This window comes from Hyperoodon ampullatus (assembly GCF_949752795.1).
Source record: "Hyperoodon ampullatus genome assembly, chromosome: 2".
In the NCBI taxonomy this organism is placed as follows: Eukaryota; Metazoa; Chordata; class Mammalia; order Artiodactyla; family Ziphiidae; genus Hyperoodon; species Hyperoodon ampullatus.
The window spans coordinates 60,724,407-60,743,772 of NC_136915.1; positions in this window are offsets into that span (position 1 = coordinate 60,724,407).

The window sequence follows — 19,366 nt, forward strand, 5'->3', positions numbered from 1 at the left end:
CCTCTCTGATTCTGTTTCTTCAACCTGAGAGAATATTAATGCACACACATGCAAACACCCCCCCACACACCCCATTCATGACTGTTGCAAGGGTCAAGTAAGATAAAGTATAGAAAAGTACCTAGGAAAGTTTTACAAAAAACTGCTTGAATTTAGTTAATATTAGGCAATTGATGATCATCTTTGTAACCCTCAGAAAGGGGATAGGCTAAAAGAATGATTTGGGAGTGTTACCACAAAATACACCTATAGTAGCATTAAAAAATTGACTGAAAACATCTAGACAAGGCTGATGATAGCTGATCGGATACAAAAGCTTCATATTTGAGAAAAAGCCCAGTTTTTACTCACTGCTTTCATCTTTATCAAGGTGTTAGCTTTAGGAGCCCTCATTTTAGGGAGCAAGGAACTCATCGATCTGCTCAGTCCTCTCCTCCTGTTCCAAGTTGCCCTCACTTCCACCCTCATGACCATGGACTTCAACATATAAAGGAAATTCCATTGACCATTCTGCCTGCATGCAAGGTCTTGTCTTCGGCCACCCTTCACTGCTGATTCTATGATGTCCCTGGATGAAGACTTTGGTTGTGTAAACCATTTTCTTGTTGTCTCTGAGTACATATAGCCTTCCCCTTGATGAAGACTCGTTCCTTAACCAAACTTTAGTCAGGTTCCTCTGGACACTTTTTTGATTTGGCCCTGTCCTTGGGTCTTGTCTGCAAGAGCAAGAGTCTTGCCAAATCAGTTTAGTGGGAATCCTCCACCCTATAAATCGGATCATCCCCAATGTTTGATCAAATTGCTCATTCCCCATCATTCCCCAGGTGATATCTGATCACCCTGAACTGCCTTCAGCAAGAATCCTGTCCAGTCTGTTTAATTAACCAGAATCCCCCCTCCTTACTTCTGATATTTCTTTTAGTTATTTCCGGTCCACAGACCCCACCCCCCCACCCCAGCTCCTTGCCTATACATTCCCATTTTTCCTTGTATACAGTCTAGTCCAAGTCCTCTCCTCTACTGCAAAACCCCATTGCAATAGTCCCTTGAATGCAGTCTTCCTCATCATCTTTAACAAATACCGGAATAATTGTTAAGTTAACACTCTGAATTTGATTCTCTGAATCAGCTCCTTATAATAGTAATTATGGTTCACAGTCATGTTTATGCTGCCACACACCACCCTTGGAGAAATACCTCTCCCCCAGTGGACGACCCCAGGTTCAGCTCAGTTCTGAGATCATGCAGGCTTATGCCAGCTCCCAGATTCAGCACCCAAGGCATTGCACGCTTACTAAAATTGTAATTCTGAATACATATGCTTCTTTATTGCTGGTGTGAGACAGTTAAATGCCCAGCCTGGTAGTATGTATGGTACTCTCTGTGTATGTATTCTCATTTAGGAAAAGTCATGTACTCACATGAGAATCATGTGATAAAATCCACATACTGAGAAATCCTGCCATGACTCTTGCTTCTACCCAACAAGAATTTTAAAATAAAGTCTAGTTGAAGCCAAAGCAGTGCATATGGCAGATGCTTTGCAAATCCAGTGTTTCAAGCTGGAATTTGAAAGGTCCATTGCCCTCATTTGGCATCAATTTCTAATATACCTCACCTAGGATATATGCAGATTTGCCACCCAAATCCTAGCTACAACTCAGTCCCTAGTCTCAGCCATCTAGGGATAGATTGCTGGAGAAGTAAAACAGCCAAGTGAATCAGACAGAGTCATTAGGACCGCCGCCTGGCAGGATCACAAATGAAATGATTTCACATTTGCAGCATTCTTGGCAATTGACTTGTACTTTTAAAAGTCATCCTAATACAGGGCTTCCCTGGTGGTGAAGTGGTTAAGAATCTGCCTGCCAATGCAGGGGACATGGGTTTGAGCCCTGGTCCGGGAAGATCCCACATGCCATGGAGCACCTAAGCCTGTGCACCACACTACTGAGTCTGCGTGCTGCAACTCCTGAAGCCCGAGTGCCTAGAGCCGGTGCTCCGCAACAAGAGAAGCCACCGCAATGAGAAGCCTGTGCACCACAACGAAGAGTACCCCCTGCTCACTACGACTAGAGAAAGCCTGTGTGCAGCAACAAAGACCCAACACAGCCAAAAATTAATTAATTAATTTAAAAAAGTCATCCGAATACAAATTCAGTTCTTGAGCTCTCATTCCTTGAGTTTTTCTAACTTGTAGCAAAATGAGCCAAGAGAGGTTTCATAAAAAGTCCATTTTCAGACTCAAAGATGGTGAGCCATATCAAAGAGGTCTGTGTAGACACAGAGTAAGGCTTTACTACTGCCAACTAATCAAAGAAAGGAGAGTAAAAGTGTGAATTTTAGGCAACTTTAAAAGAAATTAAAATAAATATATTCTGAATAGTACAGTAATTCAAACCTTGTGACAATAGCTTATTGTTTAATGAAGATTCCTGCTCTCACAAATGAGATTGAATTATGAGTAAGAGCACCAAACTGCACACAGTTCTCTGAAGAGATTGCTCTCCAAGCAGATTAAAAACTTTCGCTTTTAATCATATTAACCTAGTACAATTTAAAGGAAACTATATAGCTATAGATAAAAGAAAAATGAATCTCTGTATTTCTATTCCCAAACTTTAAAAATGCATAAACTCAGGTTTCTTATATAACTTTACATAATATAATCAAAGAGAATTGAACTAGAGGTAGAAAAAACTGGGTCTTTTTCTCAGCTCTAAACATTGTTTCCAAGTCAATTGTTTCATTAATTTATTTATTCAATAACAATTATTTATCTAAAGTTAAGTCTGTGCTGTAGGCTGTTTCAGACATTAGAGATAACAGTGGTAACAAAGCAAACTCACAGCATTATGGATCTTAACTGCAGGTGGATAAAATAGAACAGCAACAAAAAGTTGTCATATATATAAAACACAAAAAGAATCATATATGTATAATTTCACATGGTGGTTAGTTACTTATTTAAAAAATTGCAGTGTATAGGCATAGAATATGAGGAGGTAGGGGCACGGGAAACCCAGATACAACTTGATATGGGGTGAATAGGAAAACTCTGTAAGTAGGTGACATTTGAGCTGAGCCTTGAGTGTGGAGAAAATTCCATAAGCCTCAGTCTCCTTATCTGAAAAATGAGAATAATGAGAGTATAGCATATTCCATAAGATTATTTAAAGTATTAATGTCTTGCATTGAAGATACTTAGCAACTCAATGATGGCACAGATTAAATATTCAATGAATGAGAGCTTTTAAAGTTATTATGTTAGGCATCACAGTGATGACACGTTTGGATATATTTAAATAATTATATAAATAGCAAATGTTCTCTAGAGAGGATGAAGTTCGGTGGAATATTTAATTAAGACACTAATTAGGTAGAATGATTACAATAAAGCAAGATAAAAACTATTTAAAAAATTAAAAGTTATATTGTCACCTATCACCATTGGATTACCACTCATAATCATATTAGATTGAAAAGAATGCAGCTTATTTATGTAACACCTTTTATCTGAGCACCTTAGCATGCTTGGATCACATCTGGGGGGGAAAAGCTATTAATCTCTGTTGATGTTTTATCAAAACAAGTTCTGTTCGTTCTCATGCTACAAGGTGGAATCAGAATTGCAGGTGAACTAGAGTCTTGTATCACATACAGAATATGATTTCCTTCCTCTTTTAGAACTCCAATAACAGCGAGATGTTGTAGAGATGTTGTGAGAAGTATGTTTGAGAATGGTAGATCACTTAGAAACAATCATTCCTCGCCACTTACCAACTGTGTAACCTTTAAGATGACACTTAACGTCTTGAAGGCTTAGTTTCGCTATCTGTAAAAGGAAGATGGTAATTCCTAATCACAGGCTGGTTTTGATGTTTAAGTGATATAATAGAAACAGAATCTATTACACAATATTGCCGATAAAGTGGTAAACAACAAATATTGTCCCTCTCTCACTGAATTAATCAAATGGGAAAAATGGACAAACAAATAAAGTCAGGATTGAGTAAAACCATGGAAAATAAAATGATATAAAAATGATGAAATAATAATGAAAATACGAAGAATGCCAAGAACTATTTTTTGTAGCAGTGCCTCTTTTGGAAATAAATTCAAAAAGGGCAGTAATCATCCTTCCTTATGTTACTTGGTAGAGGGCCTGACACAACAAAAATGTCACACTTAAAAAATTGATTTGATAAAGGTGATTGATTATTGTTTTATAGTATAAGTAGGCAAGGAAAATATAGCTATAGGAAAATAAAAAGATAACTAAGACAAAATGTCCACTCCATGCTTCAGTGAGTCTAAAATCTAGTGGGAAATAAAAAGGAAGAAATACGCTCAGCCAAAGAACAGTATTCCTTCTTGTGGAAAGATCACCCTTTTAAACAGCTCCTAGAAGAACAAACAAAAACAAAAAGGGATGCAAGTGAGAAGAAGAAAACCTGCTTTATAGTAGGTCAATTTATCAATCAAAGAGGTTGCTATTTTGTCAGAACCACATCCTTCCCCAGGGCCACAAGAAGAAGGCAGAATACTACAACTGATTTGAAAGAGTCACAGATAAGTCAGCATTGCCCTAAAAGATGCTGACCCTCTGAACTTGGGGAGTCCACATTTCAGAAGTTCATATCCGTTGTAAACCTATAAAGTATTCCAATTCACTTGACAGGTTTAGACAGGACTCAATGAATTTACATAATTGCCATGTAAGTCTTAGGAGATAATTTTTCTACTTAAAGAAAAAAGGTCCTTGGCACCCAAGCCAAAAGTAAGACACCAGGTCCTTTTTGTATAAGAAAGTTAGAAAGATTTTGCTTACATTGCTCAACAAATGCATAACAAAGAGTAAAAGAGATCATAGGGTCCTAAATGCTGTACACTTTTCTTACACATAGTAAGAGCTTAAAGATCATTATTGAATAATTGACCCTATTCAATGAGACTGTTTCAGGAGACCAGACAAAAGAATATGTTCACACACTTTCTGGCAGCCTGTTTATTATCCTGCCACTGCAATTATGAAAACCAAAAAGAAGTGGCAGCTAGGAATGGGAATTTTCCTGGGTTTTTTTTAAACACTATAGATTTCACACATACATATAAATTGCGTTTTCTTCAAGCAAGTTTACTAACTTCTGCCACTCAAATAACTGCCCTTCTCTCTTCAGAAAACTCAAGCTACCTGTCTTATTGGAAGTGGTAGTTTCCTTACAACATAATACAAAACATTTTGGCGAGGAGAAATGCCAGAAAGAAAGAAAAAAACAATTAATGTATATGGCAAATGCATCATTAACTTTCTATTCTTATGAAATAGAATATTCTTTCAATATTCTTATGATTGAAAGCTATGTAAAAAGACTTTTCCATCTTCTTTATTATTTTAATAAAATAGAGAGTTGGGAAGATATATGAAACTGGAGTCTTGAGATTCTTTTGAATGTTGATTTCACTCAAATATTATCCAGTGATGTGTCTTCTATTTTTTGAGGATGAATGAGTTTGAGAGAAGTGGAGTGACTTAGTCAAGTTCACACATTAAGTCAAGGGTAGAGAAATCAGATATTCTGACTGTCAGCAACATGCCCTGCTCTCATGAACACACTGAATGCAATTACTGAATTTTTCCCAGACCTATCTGTGTAAGAGAAAAGTTACTGAAGCTGGTAATAACAGTGACAACAACATTTTTTTAAAGGCAAAGGAAAAGCTCTGTTTCAGAAAATGTCTTTGTGAATCTTAAAGGTACATAAGAACCTAAGGTACACAGATATCTTAAAGAACATAAGGCAGGTGAGATAGCATTAGCAGTTATCTGTCACTCCACTTCCAGTTGGTAGGGCGAAGGAGAGTGGCCTCCTGCTGTTAGCATCTTTGCGTTCCTTACACTTCCTTTGGCAGAGGAATGCTATCAGCCCAAGATCATCTCTGGATACCATGAGTCCTGAAGTCAGGTACATTTTGACAGTTGTGGATGCTTATCCCAGAACCTTGAAGATACCAAGAGAATCTGGTAGGAGTTCCTGAAATAAATATTTAGGCTTCTAAATTATAGATTGCAAAGGCTTTAAAATTATAACAATAATATCAAAAGAATCAACCTCCCTCCAGATCACAGCATGATAAGATTTGAACACAGAATATTTCAAAGGAGCCATGTTCTCTGGTTTGACATAATTTACATATAGTAAGTAAGCAACACATGTCTTTATCTACATCAAAAATGCATATAGTATCTTAATTATTATAATAAGCTAATAACTTTGAGGAAAGGAAAGACAACATCTAGTAGTTTTTCCACTTTCTAGTCCTTGTTTGGATGATTTTTCCTGTTAAAACACACAAATTAATGTTCCCCAAAACATGCATTTGGAAATATGGAGCATCTTGGTGTAGAGGCAGTGTAGTATAGTTGTCAGGACTTGCAAACAATCAGCCTGAGTTGTACTCTGAATTTCACTGATTACTAGCTCTGTGTTATGTCACAGTCACTTACTCTTTGTGTTGGATATAGCTTATTTAATTGGCACTCCACATGTATTCCCACTTTCTACTAGGATGCCTCCCTTTACTAGGATGACACTAGACGCTGAAAGACTGAAAACTACATTTCCCACATTCCCTTGCAGCCAGAATCTGGTGACAAATTAGGTTCACTCATTCGATTGCATTCAACAAAGTTTTGAAAGGTAGAGGAGAGACGACGTAGACCACATTCCCATTGCATTTAGTTTACTATGCTGCTTGAAAATATAGAAATGTGGGCATTTTCTGCAACAGTGCACTAGTGTCTAGCTTTGTAAGTATCAAGAGGGGATCATGATGGCTTCAAGGGCTTCCTGGTCCTTTCTCCCAGTTTCATGGCTTGCACCTCTAGCTGTGTGTTCTTATATTTAATAGCTTAGCAAAGACCTCCTGATCCCCCATGTTTTTCCAGGGAAATCAGTCCTGTCCTGTTATGTTTGTAGATGTTGTTCCCAGAGATCCTGCATAGAGACCACACCTCCCACTTTTCAGTGATCTTGATAAGTACCTAAATCTATGTGTTGAATCTGTTTCTGTTTAAACTGTCTTAAGCCTGTTCGAAAGAAATAACACCCCCAAAATGGAGTCACTTGCCTTCCATGACAGCAAACCAAGACTTAATTGCAGTTCCAAACCCTCTCAGAAATGTGACCTTTAAATTAATCAATCTGAAATTTTCTGATCAATGCTAGTGAGGTAATCTGCATGATAAGGACCCCTGCAATTCCCTTTCCCCCAAAGAAGATGTCCTGGCCTGAAACAATACTTTATATTCTTTTGCTAATACCTTCTTACCCCACCTTCCTTCTCCTTATAAAAACGTTTCATTTGTACAACCTTCAGAGTGCCCTTCTATTTACTAGATGGGATGCTTCCTAATTCATAAATCATTGAATAAAACCGATTAGATCTTCAAATTTACTCTGTTGAATTTTGTTTTTTAACAAATTGGTGGCAGCAGTAGGATCTGAAACAAACTCCCTATGTCATTTGGGGAAAATGAGAAACAGAGATGACACTCCACAAATCCTTTTGAGTTCACTGCATTTCTTGCTGTTCCCAGGGGCGATTGGTAACTTCCTCATTCCTCTCAGTTTGAGCTCCCCCCTCCTTATGTTCGAGCCCCCAGTCTCACTGACTTTTTTTTACAGGGCAGATTAGCTTGAGCTGGTAACAATTCTGCCTGGAGCCCAACAGAGCTAGCAAATGGTTCTGCCTGGGGCTAAGTCCCTAGCCTTTTAGACCAAAATTATTTGGATGAAAAACCTAAGCCCTTAATTCTGTCCCCAGACTCTGCATGGAGAACTGCTGTAGTTCCTCCATTTATTTGGAATTCTTCCCCAGATTCCACTCTGACAACTGCTGGTAGAAGCTTCAGTTCTCTATTTGTTTGGAGTCAGTCTGCAGTTCTCATTCTTAGAAAGCTGCTGGTACAATCCTTTTTCCAGTCTCTAGTTTTCTGTTTACTGCTGGTTTCTGTTAATATGCACATGAGATAAAGTCATTGCTTATGGAAGTCCTGGAAGCCAAAAAGTCACAAAAATTGATGGGCATGAGTCAGGCATTTAAAAGCTGTTAGAGTGCTTGTCACCTCAAGAAGATCATGTGATAAGATAAGTTAGTCATGGAACAGGTTAGATTGACACTAGTCACCCACCAACTTCAAGGAAATTTCTGAGAAACAAGGTACACTGTAAAATACCCCATAATTCCCAACCCCATGGCATATCCCTTCTAGGTATTAGTTTGGCTCCAAGAGAACCAAAGACCTAGCTAAAAGAAGTGGAATCCTTTATATCCAAAAGTTGAGCATACCACATTCCAGCACACCTGCTCATTTTATGTTGGACAACTATAGTCTTGAAAGTTTCAGATATCTAATAAGATGGTAATATTTTACTAAAAATAATCTATAATTTTAATGGACATAATGTGGAACATTCCAATTAGACCATATTATTCATTTAAGAAGTGCACTTGAGAGAAAGGGATCCCAAACTGGACAGATAGAATGGAATGCCTACTTTAACTGGTATGCCGAAGTTCATAAAAGCCTTCAAGATTCCAAAATAGCTTCATTAAAAGAGTCATTACAAAAGGCTAATGAAAAATTAAAGACACTAGAGGTATCTATAACAAAGGGTGGCAGGACCAATGTGACTACTGATGTGACTCCTGCTGGCTCCTCCATCCTTTTTCACCTGCGTACTCATGATCTATTCCTAAAAATCTTCCCTGTCCACCTGACTGATCTATTTTTCAATCATGCAAACAAAAGAGAGATGAATCTGTGACAGACTTTAAAGCCCATTTGGAAGCTTTCTTTTTAGGGCATTTGGAATTCCATACAGGAACTAAGGTCACCCAGCCTACTCTAGCTGCCCATTTGTAAATGGATTATTTCCTGAGATTAGTGGTTAAAAAGGCAGAATATAGGATGGGAGGCTACCAACCTGATTGAACTTGTGACTATAGCCGAGCCTTTTGAAAGGACTCTGGAGCAAGGTTTCAAATAGAAATCTTCCAAACAAATAGCTTTGCAGCTACAACAGCTCCAAGGCCAGAGACTCAAAATAACACCTGGGTCTCCTCCATTATACCTTCCTAGGGATTCATCATCTAAACACTGGCTCAGAAATTGATATCTCAATTATAATCAACTGAGGGACTTGAAAAGAGATTGCCTTCAAAGGCTCTATGCAAATTCATCAACATCAACTCAAATGTTTCCATATGGTTTCCTCCCAATGTTAATTGAACTCTGAGGGACTTTCTAGTAAACTGCTAAGTTCATTACCTGAAACGGTAAAGGGGAAACTACAAATTAAAAAACTAACTTTAATTTTCTTTTATCTTCTGAAAGGACAAGTTTTCTGGGATTGTTGATCAGCTCTTAATAAGAAATTGTAAACAAAGTTCTTCTTTATCTTTTAAGCGATTGACCTAGAAAACAAAGGTCTTGTGTTTTATCAAAATAATTTTCTTTGTTTTCTGTCTTTATCAGGTCTTTGATTACTTAAGAAAACTGAGTCCTCTTAATATTAAAAGACCTAAGTTTTGCTAAATGATATTAAGTATTATGTCATCATAATCTGTGATCCTATTTAGTCAAGTGTTTTAGAACGTTTTGACATTTTTGACAGACTTTCCAAAATCATATTCTAAATGAAGTCTTCTGACCACAAACTAACTTTGAAATTTTTCAGAGGGTCTCTGGAACATTTCAAAAGATTTGGTCAACTAATTAAGCCTATTTGATATGTTAAATTACCTGGAAAGCAATGCCAAATAAAAAGTAATACTAAAAACTATGGAGGTTTCTTATAAAACTAAAAATAGAGCTACCATATGATCCATCTATCCCACTCTTGAGCATATATCCAGAGAAAAGCTTGGTCAGAAATTATATATGCACCTCAATGTTCATTGCAGCACTATTTACAATAGCCAAGACATGGAAGCAACCTAAATGTCCATTAACAGATGAATGGATAAAGATGTGGCACATACATACAATGAAATATTACTCAGCCATAAAAAAGAACAAAATAATGTCATTTGCAGCAATATGGATGGACCTGGAGATCATACATACATACATCTGTCTGAAGTAAGTCAGATAGAGAAGGACTAATATTGTGTGGTATCACTTATATGCAGAATTGAAAAAAAATGATACAAATGACCTTATCTACAAAACAGAAAGAGACTCACAGATTTAGAGAATGAACTTATGGTTACTGGGGGGAAAGGTGGGGGAGGGAGGGATAGACTGGGAGTTTAGGATTGACATGCACACTGCTGTATTTAAAATAGATAGACGGTGGGGACCTACTCTAGAGCACAGGGAACTCTGCTCAGTATTCTGTAATAACCTAAATGGGAAAATAATTTGAAAAAGAATAGAAAAAAAAAAGATATTTAAAAATAAATAGCAACAACTTTAGGTAAGTGGGGTTATTGCATGGTAGGGGGTGGGCAAGACATTTGAAAGTTTATATATAATTGTTTTTATGGAACAGTTATCTGTACAATAAGATCAACAATTTACTTTATATTCCTTTCCTTTCCTTTTAAGTAAAAGAGACTTTCATATTTGTTTGAGAATAAAAATGTTTTAAATTTTCAAAAAATAAAATAAAATAGAATAAAATAAATAAAATTAAAAGGAATTTCCCATGTTTGCTGTAACATATGGGTAGTCCTTCCATATTGTTTTAACAATGGCTCACAGGCAGTAATAGTTTTATCTTCTAGATATCTTCAAATTGCTATTTGACATCAAAAGCTTACTTTATCATATATATGAATTAATTCATGGATTTGAAGTTTCTTAGTCAGCTACATATTCAACAAATATGTATTGGATGCCTGTTATATACCAAACATTGTTCTAAGTTAGTTGTGATCTATCACACTTAAATATATTCTAGTGTTAAATATTTGTTTAGTATAACGTGTTACTGCTATATTATATATTTAATAAATATTTAATAAAATATATTTTTTAAAGTAATACTAGACCTTCTTTATTTTGTATTGGCACAGGTATGTAAGTGTTCTAGAAACTGTGTGAAATTCCTAGAAATGTGATATGCCTTGGTATAATGTTATCACTTGTAATTCTAGCCATTGTCTTACAGCATATGATGTTCTCTGGGACCATGGTCAAAAATGGGCAACAAATAGGTGATCTTCCCACTGCTATTCTCTTACTTTCTGAAAAGTAATTTGATGACAAAAAATGAGGTTCACACTAAATGGACTGAATCTGAATATCAAAAAAATGCCCTAGCTGACTTTCATGCAAAGGCAGCAGCAAGAGAAGCTATTAGGATTGTGGCAAATGTAGGCAAAATCTGTTCTGCTTTTGCAAAACTGGCCACTCAGTTGCCAGACTTTTGCCATCCTGATGTCCTTGTAACATGACAATAGTCTGCTCCTAAATCAGAGAAATTAAGAGGAGTAAACATAGCTATATATTAATGAACATTCAGGGCTGGGCTATGGGAACTACAAGACAGCTTCTTGGTTCTTTCTGGTTCCCTGGAAAACCCATTTTCTGGTTTTTGCATTCCTTTACCCACCATAGTGAATTTAAGAAAAACTATTTTTGTCCCTAGAGGCCTCAGACCTCCTCTCTCTGGACCCTTTGAACACCTGTAGCTGGACTTCATTCAACTCCCACTTAACATGGGTTATCAATATGTTGTTGTTATTGTACATATGGTTTCCAGATGGGTTAAAGCCTTCCCCTGCTACAAAGCCAATGTCCTCACAGTGGCAAAGAAAGTTAGAAAATGTTTTTTCTCATTCGTGGTATATCTTCCACAGTCTCCTGTTACCAAGGCACCCACTTCACTGGACAACTCATATGATCCTTAAAGATAACTTTGCAAACATCCTTGAATTATCACTGTCCCTACCCTCAATCATCAGGCAAGGTCAAAAGAACTAATGGAAAAACCAGATAAAGCAGAACAAGAAGTAGTAGTACTAACACAGAATTAAATGAACTGATGAGGATGATTATAATTTTTATGACTTTGTGTTTAAAATATTACAGGTTCTTAATTTTTTTCCAGATTTAAAGAAATCTTTTCTCTAAAGCTATCAACACTTTGGTAAGATATACCTTTTTGTAAAGAGGTAAAGCATTTACTTTTTCTTCCTACCTAGGTCCTCCAGAATTCAGAAACTCTCAGTGAGTATTCTTATTTTCATATTCCTGTCAAACAAATTAGTTTTACTGTGATTATCTCTGGTAAAAAATGAAGATAATTGTGGAGAGAAAAATTATGTTTGCATCTTTGTAGATATTAGATTCTAGTCCTGTTGTCTTTGAGGTCTTATTATATACCTTAAACTGGACTGAATCCTGAATTCTTCTAATATCCTCAAATATCTGACTACAACTCACCAAACTAATGTTTCTAATTTTCTCCCACCCTTCTGATTTGGACTGACTAAGAACTAAGACATTCCTGGAACTCCATTGGAAGGGACCTTACCAACTGTCCCTTACCACCGACACTTCTGTAAAACTAGAAGACCTTGAGCCTTGGGTGCACACCTCATAGCTTAAGAACACCCCACCTGACATCTGGTCCTGTAGGAATGCTGGAGAACTCCGAATCAAATTGATGAGGAAGAGAAGCAGTTGACTGAGGTAGACTCCTTCCATCCAAGATGACAGATCAAGACTTCATACTTTTACTGAACATGAGCCCCTTTCTTCTTGTCTTTCTTTCCTTTATTCTCACATTGGCCTGGAAAGACAATGCCCTCTCTTCACCTCCACATTCCCATGCTAACAGAGGTAAAATTTGTCCCCACTCACTAAGAGAGCTCAACAGCAGCACCCATCTTTGTAAAGCATTTAGGATGACTCTTTATTTCAAGCTAGGAAATTCTCTTCCCACGTGCACTAAAAACCTGACTGACCCTTGGATATTTCCTGATTAGGAATACATACAAATGAGAATATGATCAGAAATCACTCCTTGACTCTTGGAGACATTGCAGATTCCATTGCAAAGAAAATTACTGCCCAACAAACATCCATAGACTCTCTGGTTAAAGTTGATCCTGATAATAGGATAGCCCTTGATTATCTTTTAGGTGAGCAAGGAGATGTCTGTGCAGTGGCCAACACCATGTGTTGTACCCAGATTGAAAATTCTGGGGAAGTTCAAACTCAATTACATAAGATCATTAAGCAAGCCATTTGGCTTAAAAGAGTGACTCCTTCAACAGGGTCTTTTCTTAATTGGTTCAGGTCTTGGGGACCATAGCTCTGAAGTGCACTCCAAACATGTGGAATTATCATGCATATACGCTTCCTGGCACATTGTGTTTTATCAAAAAGTTTAAATGCATTTTTGTAGGTGCTGACCACTAGATATGATCTCCCTAAGACTGGAATGTCAGAAAAAAAAAAGAGAGTAACTGACTTAAAGATTGTAAACTTGAAGCCCTGACCTGTGAATGTCACAGGGATTAAGCAAAAACATCATGACCTAGTGATACCACACAAAGGATCAGAAAAAGCTATAAGATATAGAACAATAGTGGAGAGGGGCTTTAATGTCTTCAATTTTGATCACATCTCTCAGTTAGGCAGAGAGTTTGATCAAAGGGGGGAATTGTTAAAAAGAAATAACAAGCCCCAAATGGAGTCATTTGCCCACTATGACAGTAAAACAAGACTTAATTGCACTTTCAACCCCTTCCAGAAATGTGACCTTTAAAACAGTCAATCTGAAATTTCCTGATTAACAGGAGTTAATCTGCATTGTAAAGACCCCTGCCTTTCCCTACCCCCAAAAGAAGATGGCCTGGCCAGAAACAATTCTTTCTTTTCATTTGCTCATACCTTCTTGCTCCACCCTTGGAGCAACCCCTTGAAGTTGAACAGCCCCTTGGAGTGCCCTTCTGTTTACTAGATGGGATGCTGCCCAGTTTATGAATCATTGAATAAAGCCAATTAAATTTTCAAATTTACTCTGTTGAATTTTTTTTTAACAAGCCTTAGCTTTCTCATCTATAAATGGGGGCAAATTGGGTGTTTAATTAAAAAGGATGTTATGAGAATAAAGTCAGATGATTTATGTAAATATTTAACCCAAGGCCAGACACACAGTAAGCACTCAGTGTATATTAGATATTATTCTTTTAAATATCGATTTAATGTTGCTGTGCCCAATGAAGTCTTCTCACTAAACCTTGGAAACTCATTTAATAATGGTAATAGGAACAATTGAGAAAGATAAATTGAATAGGAACACTTGAAATAAAAGGAAACACTTCTAAGATCCGTATTAAAAACAAACCGGCATTTTCCACAAAGAGAGATATGGGTGAGAGAATTGTCTGAAAAGAGAGGCACCAGGAAAGGAGAGATGTGTCCCTGGACAGCAAAGAAAACATTAGAGGGATGATATAAGAACATAGGAGCAACTGAATGTGAATGCGGTGGAGGGATCCCTGAGGCCAACTCTAACACATTAAAATAATTAACTGTTGAAATTTAGGAAGAATGCCCCGGGGAGGGGGTGAGGTGTTACAAACCAGAATGTAAAATTTTTGACACTAGGTAACAAAATGTCTTGGGATAAGGCATTTCTTCTTCTTCCTTCAGTACCTGAAATGTCCACTGTTTTGTTCATTGCCCCTTGATTTAGAATTATTTTAGTGGGATTTATATCCTGACCTAAGGAAAATAAACTTAGGCGGTATTAATTTTAAAATTATATGAGGGAGTTCATTTTAAAAACCAGCAGAAATAAGAATTATTAGAGTAATTATAGCACAGTCTTAATCATTTTCCACATCTTTTGGATGTACTTTAAATTAGGCAATTGCTCCCCCACCTTTGTCAGGCTCAGTCAATCAAACTTATTGCATGTAAGTTTAAGTAGTATCTCTCTTATGCAAATTGGAGGTCACACCATAGGAGATAAAATTAGAAGAGGCTCTACAAAGAGACTTTAATGGAGGCTATTGATTGACTCATTACTTGGCCTTCGGTTTTTAGACATCATTAGCAGAAAAGGACTTAACAGAAAGCCTCATTAGTATAGGAAATGTGCACTGGCATGAGAAATGTATGAAAGTAAAATCAGGTATTAGAATACTTTAGACACGTATGAAGTATTCCCTGTGCTCTGGAAAAAGCAGAGGAAATGCCTTCTGAAAAGCAGCTCTCATTTCACATCCTGCAAAGATGTTATTGTAAACTCAGATCTAGACACAACTTTGAGAAGGAGTTCATCGTTTCCTGTTCACCCCTTCAAATCTTAGGAGTTTCAAAATGAATGTATAAAATGTATAACCCAATCAGAAGTAGAATCCAGATTTCCTGATGCCTTACTCAAATAATTTTTCTACTATATTATACTTTGTTACTTCCAATTAATATAATGTATGCCCTGAGATGATTTATTTCTTTCTGAGTTACCTGGTAAGGCTGGGCACACATTTTAAATTAATTGTTTTATTCTTAACATTTCATTATATCCTGGGGTGGTCTAGTTTCAGAGAGGTTCACATATCTTCATATAAATGTCAGTCTCAACATTTAACTTTATTGTACACATCACAGATCAACTTTTAGAGAAATTCATGTCTTCATATGAGGTGTGAGAGTCATCATGGAAACTAGGATTTGAGAAGTATAATTTACAAAGTTTAAACAAGAGATCTCAACTTCTCTCTGCCCATAGATATATTGGTAGGCTCTGAAAAGAAAAAAATTCTCATGAAACAAAAAAGAAAACCATGAGGAAGATGGGAAGATGGAGAGTAATATTTTTCTTATCTTATTCGGTCAAAAAATATCTTTGTTTTTAGGGAAAATAAATTAGAATTTCAATGTGTGATGGAGAAAATGAATAATTTGCATCTAAACAACCTAACTGAACTCATTAGGAAAGATCCTCAAGAAAGTTTGGCTTTTCTCCTGATCTTATCAAAATTTCTGTAAGTGATATGTGGCCAAATCATTTCACTTCTCAGGTCTTTAGTGTTCCTTACCAGCAAAATGATGACTCTGGTTTTCAAACTGGGTTTTGCAGAGCCCAGGGCTCCTCTTGAAGGTCTGCAAGTATAAGGAGAAAGCCACACGGCTAGGACCTCAAGAAAAACAGAGAGCTGAGCTTTTGTCCCTCTTGAATTTCACTAATGGTTTTGTTTAAAGATAAAGGTTCACTACCAAAACAAAGTAACCCCTGATTATTTGAGTGCATTTCTAACTCTAAACGCTAAGATTCCAAATGGCTGACTTAATTGTCAGATCTGGCTTTTTGTAATTGGATCAAAATAATGTAGGGGAGGAAACTAATTTTTTTTCCTACCTGTTTAAGTTCTTACTTGGATTCCTCATAACAAGAGAGAGATTAACAAGAGACAAGCATACAAATTTATTTAATATAAGTTTTATGTGACACAGGAGCCTTCGTAAGGAAATAAAGACCCAGAGAAATGGTTAAATTTGAGTGTTTTCATGCTAGGTTTGATGAGTAATGGGAAGTTCTGAAAAGATGTGATAGGACAAAGGTGAGCTAAGTATAGTAAACTGGGGGAAACTTAGCAAGGCCTGTTTGTTCAGATTTCCTTCTTTGTCCCTTCATTTTCAAAGATAAGAATGTTCCTTTCTTCTGAGTATTGGGAGAGCACTTCTCACATGACAGTTTTATGGCCTACTTCAAGGGAAGGTCAGAAATTCCTCCCTGCATACACCATTTCTCAAATTCCTTCAGCTTGAAATATTTAACATGCTAAGTTGCCATATTTTGAAGTAGCTTATCCTGGAGTAACTTATCCTGAACCCCATCAGAGAAATTTGTGCCAGAAATAGAAATAAAAAAATGTGACCAATGAAAATGAAAATGAGGGCTATACCCTGGTTAGCCCCACCAAGCATAATCTGCCTCACTTGCTTTTAGTCGCTGGCTTTTAGTTGATTTTAAACTAAACTCCCACCTCATTATAGTAATGGTTGCTTAAGTTGTTTTTCAGGAACATTAAGCTAGTTCTTGCCCAGTTCAGACCTGCTGAGACCACCGACCATTCAAGTGGGCATGTGTGAGCGTCCCATGGGTAACCTTTTGACACCAGAGGGTCCCAAACTCCACCCTCAGAACATGCAAATGCCACCATTTTCTGAACTTGCATCTTATAGAGCCTTGAAGCTTGACTACCCTTGCACAGACCACTGATTACCTCAGTTTTCTTACCTCCAACCACCTTTTCCCACACCTCAAACCACCCTGACTCTTTTTCCCATAAATAGCCCTAACCCTTATCTTAGGGGAAAGAAATCTGAGATTTGCTTGGTCAGCTGCCTTGTGAATTAACCTTTTCTCTACTGTAAACCTCCGAGTTTCAGTGTTTGCCTTGCTGTGTGTCAGTTAAATGAACCTCATTTTGTGACAGACTATAGAAGAAGGTACATGTTTTTTCGTATGAGAAAATGTCTTAGGTCTCATTTTATGCCTATGTTGTCTTGAGCTCACCCCAGTGTTGGTATAAAATCCTGGTAGAATCTTCAAACAGCAGATGTTGGACAAGTCCTCAGCATGCAGTTATACTTATTCAGCCAACAAATATTTCCTGAGTTCTTACCAGGAAATCTTACAATTCCAGGCCCCAGGATAAAAAAGAGTTATATAATAGTCATGTTCATTGGTCTCTTAGAGCTTACAGTACCATGGGGGAGGCAGACAGTAAACAAATCTATACCCAGTAAAGATTTTCACTCTCCTTAAAAAAATTATTGTAAAATAATTTTAGATTTACACAAAAGATGAAGAGAATTTGATGCCAAAAACTTGGCCTCTGTGCACCGGTGCTGAATCAAATCTTGGAGACAGAGTTCTGGGTGAAGTAGAAAAGAATAACTTTATTGCTTTGCCTGGCAAAGAGGGACACAGCAGGCTCAGGCTTCAAAAACTGTGTGCCCTGACCTGGGAGGATTTGGTGAAGAGTTTTATAGCAATGGTTCAAGGGCAGAGTTGCTAATAAGAATCAAGGTGTGTGCAGGGCCTGCACTCCTTTAATCTGGCTTCAGGTGTTCTCCTAATGAGCTTCTCTGGTTCCTTTAATCTGGCCTCAGGTGGTCTCCTGATGAGTTTCTCGAGGTTATCAAACTGACTTTCTCTCTGCAACATCTTCAATTTGGTGGGGGTTTTAGTTCTGCAGAAGAGCTCAAAGATATTGTTATGTGTATCCCTTGAGGCAGAACCAGCTCCCTGCCCCAAGACGGCACTACTGTTTCTTGACTGCTCCTCCCTTGTCTCTGCATCCCCTCCCTTCCCTGATTAGCAACAGTTCAAATCTGCCCTTTGGAACTCAGGGAAGGTTATGGAGGCTGGAGTCTATTCCCTACAAACAAGAAATGGGGACATCAAAAGGCTTCTGTGTCCAGGAACCCCACAGGGTCCTGCTCAGTTTCAATAGTACAGAGAGTTCCCTAATGTCAACATCTTATATAAACATGGCATGTTTGTTAAAAGTAAGAAATTAACATTGGTAAATACTATTAACTGAACTAGAGATTTTATTTGGATTTTGCCAGTTTTTTTCATTAATGTCTTTTATTTCAGTGTCTAATCTAGGATACTATATTGCATTTAATCATTATGTCTCCTTAGTCACCTTCAATCTGTGACAGTTTCTCCTTACTTTTCATGATCTTGATCCTTTTGGAAAATATGGGTAAGGAATTTTGCAGAATGTCCCTCAATTTAAGTTTGTATGATGTTTTTCTCATGACTAGGATGGGGTTATGGGTTTGGGAGAAGAATACAAGGATAAAGTGCACTTTCATTACATTATACTAGGGGGTACATGCTCTCAGCATGACTTAATCATTGGTGATGTTAACATTGGCCAAGAAGTAGAGCCAGTTTTCTCCACTGCAAAATTACTCTTTTTATCTTCCTATACTCTTCATCAACAAGGAGTCACTGAGTCCAATCTACACTCAAGGGGTGGAGAATTAAGCTTCACCTCCTGGAGGGGAGGAGTCCATATTTATTATTTGGAATTCTTCTTTAAGCAAGCTGTCTCTTCATCCCATTCCCAATAAATAGTTTTGCAAATTGTGATAAGTGCCCTATAGGAAAATAAAAGTGTGTTGTGAGAGAGATAATAGGAGAGATTTATTTAGAAGGCTCTCTAAGCAAGACATGAAACTTCAGGTCTCTGACACTGATGCCCCTAAAGACATGGAAGAGGCAAAGAGAAAATGGTAGGAGAAAAATGTACCATTACTCTTTTGGTTTCCTCTCCTGTCCTACCACTCATGGCAGGAATTACAGGTACTCGG